The sequence below is a fragment of the Borostomias antarcticus genome, assembly GCF_949987555.1.
Source record: "Borostomias antarcticus genome assembly, chromosome: 6".
In the NCBI taxonomy this organism is placed as follows: Eukaryota; Metazoa; Chordata; class Actinopteri; order Stomiiformes; family Stomiidae; genus Borostomias; species Borostomias antarcticus.
The window spans coordinates 5,070,085-5,073,264 of NC_140239.1; positions in this window are offsets into that span (position 1 = coordinate 5,070,085).

The window sequence follows — 3,180 nt, forward strand, 5'->3', positions numbered from 1 at the left end:
ACGGCTATATATATATATGGAATCTCTGTCTCGGGCATCGATGTTGGGGTGATGTAGGCCTATATACTTGCCAACCTTGAGATCTCAAACGTAGAGCAGGATCGCTAAAGAAAACAAGACGGCCCTCCCCTAGATACATTAGAGTTTTCCTGGATTCTGGTGACTTTTAAAGAATGAAAATAACAAAAGAATAAGTACACAGCAAGAGCATTTTGCACTTGTTACGTTACGTTGAGATCTTCAGTCAGCTTTGGCGGAAGGGGTAGATTTGAATGTCTGGACCCAGGCAACCAAACCTCCACAGAGTACTACAATAACACACTGCAGGAGCACTGAGGTGGGAATATAATCAGAATGTTTAATGTGAATGGAACAACTGAACAGTCTACTGGTTTTAATATTGTTATTTTATGGTTTTATTGTTTTTTTTTATTGTTTTTATTTTATGGTAATTGTCTTTTTTTTCTTCGTATCTGTTTAAATTGAATATTTAAACCATGGATATTTAATATAGTTGTTTTATTTCAATTTTGTATTATTGCTGGCTTTTATTATTATTATTGTGTATGTTTTCCTTTAACTGTAAAATGTACTGAGACCATACTGCATGGTGATTCAGCGCTGTAAATAAAAACTGATTGATTGAATGAACTAAACCCATAAACAACGTTTGCTAAAACCCTGAACAGGCAAACCGTTTTCTTTCTCTGTCTGAACGCTTCAGAGCGAGTCCTCTTTCTCCGTACAGTACGCGCTCTTTAATCTGCATTTATTTAGGTTAATCCCCAGACATGAGAAAAATGCATTCATTCGATTATGATACAATTTAATTCCTAAGAGAGGAGCAACAGCACGCTGAGGCCAGTAGGTTCACTCGGACATTAATTCCGCTTATCTAAGCACATTCTCTCTTCCGCTCAGGGTCTCTTGCATGGGTCTCATGAATTAACCCACTTTTACGACATCGTTAAGAGAAAGTCGGGGGACGACAAAGAGGCTTAGAGCGGTACACGTGTCACTGGAGTGTTCTCCGATTTGACATGTTAATTTCCTTTTCTGCTTCCGAAGCCCGCGCGGCAGCCCGTGGACTGTTTGGAGGGGTGGAAGGAGCGGGCCGGCGCGCGCGCGCACGCACGCACACACACACGCACCACACACATCCGCACACACACACACACACACACACACACGCACACACACACACGCACGCACACACACACAAACACACACACGCACACACACGCATGTACTCACACTCAACCCACTCACACAAATGTGTGTGTTAACCGGTGATAGTCTGTGTGATTGCAGGCAGGAGATAAGATGACCGTCACACTCTCAAGATAAGGGGAAATTAATGGCAAACAAGATTCCGTTTTTTCCATTTTAGGTCTCAATCTTAGCATGTGTGCGTGTGTGTGTGTTGTGTATCTTTCCAGTTCGAAACTCCATGGCGGTGTGTGGGATGCACCAATATGGTATGAGACCGGTGGCGGTGTGGCTACGATACGGTGGTCTACATGCATGTAGTATTTACACAGATGAACTGGGGATTAAAGTTTGGAGAGCTGCTCCCTAATCCCTACGGGTTAGACCATGCTACTGTACTACTCAGAGAGAGAGAGAGAGAGAGAGAGAGAGAGGAGGGGGGAGAGAGAGAGAGAGAGGAGGGGGGAGAGAGAGAGAGAGAGGAGGGGGGAGAGAGAGAGGAGGAGGGGAGAGAGAGAGAGAGAGGGGGGGAGAGAAGGGGAGAGAGAGGGGGGAGGGGAGATAGATAAAGAGAGAGAGAGAAAGAGAGAGAGAGAGGAGGGGGGAGAGAGAGAGAGGAGGAGAGAGAGAGGAGAGGGGAGAGAGAGAGGAGGAGAGAGAGAGAGAGGAGAGGGGAGAGAGAGAGAGGAGGAGAGAGAGGGGAGAGAGAGAGAGGAGGAGAGAGAGAGAGAGGAGAGGGGAGAGAGAGAGGAGGGGAGAGAGATAGAGAGGAGAGGGGAGAGAGAGAGATAGAGAGAGAGAGAGGAGGGGAGAGAGAGAGAGGAAGAGAGAGAGAGAGAGGAGAGGGGAGAGAGAGAGGAGGGGAGAGAGGGACAAGAGAAAGTAAGAGAAGAGGGAAAGATAGGAAAATCTTTTCATGCAACAGTCAGAGTTATGGTTTGAATTTCCTGTCTTTTGGGGATTTCCACCACTCTTGATATTTCACTTAAGGCATGTTTTTTTGTATAACAATATTGAGAATGAACGGGCGCCTGGAGAGAGTGCAACTTCACTAAGGGAGGATAAATGTCCGGCATGTCGTGAATGTAACCTCTACACTCTTTCTCACCTCTCCGCTAAACACCCAACTACCCCAGCTTCTTCAGGGGCTTGGTTTTTATGTGTTTTATTAATTAGTTTATTTGTCAGGGAAAATACAAAACAATGTTGCACTGGTTGCACAGGTTACAATAACATAAAACAGATGTGTTGGATATCAGGTTTCTAGTCATGGCTGCTTTGCGACCCCTTGACCTTAATGCAATGGGATGTCACCCATTGCATTAATGGGTGACATCCATCTGTAGAACTCCTGTAGAGTTCACCCCGTGCTCGTCTGGACGTCGGAGCTCTTTGGAGATGCGTTAGTGGTTCTGGGCGTTCTGGTGCCGGGGGAAGGAGGGTTGACTGACCTCCTCTGATCCCTGGCATCGCTGCATGACCCCAGGCATGTGCTTGTACTCGCAGGCCTCAGTCCGGCTCAATATTAATTGACTCGTTGGGCTGCGAAACACAGCTCGCCACCATGTAGGTCGTTCCGATGAATTCCATCCCGGCCTAATGTTATTTCCACATAAGCAGATGGCGTTGGGAGGAGTAGAGAGAGATGGGATGGGAGAGTATACAGCAACGGGGTGTATTTGTGTATTAATGTGCGTTTGTGTATTTGTGTGTTTGTGTGTGTGTGTATTTGTGTGTGTTTTTGTGTGTGTGTGTGTGTGTATTTGTGTGTGTTTTTGTGTGTGTTTGTGTGTGTGTGTGCATTTGTGTGTGTGCATTTGTGTGTGTTTTTGTGTGTGTTTGTGTGTGTCTGTGTTTGTGTATTTGTGTGTGTTTTTGTGTGTGTGTGTGTGTGTATTTGGGTGTGTTTTTGTGTGTGTTTGTGTGTGTCTGTGTGTGTGTGTTTGTGAGTGTGCGGTGTTGCCCATGCGC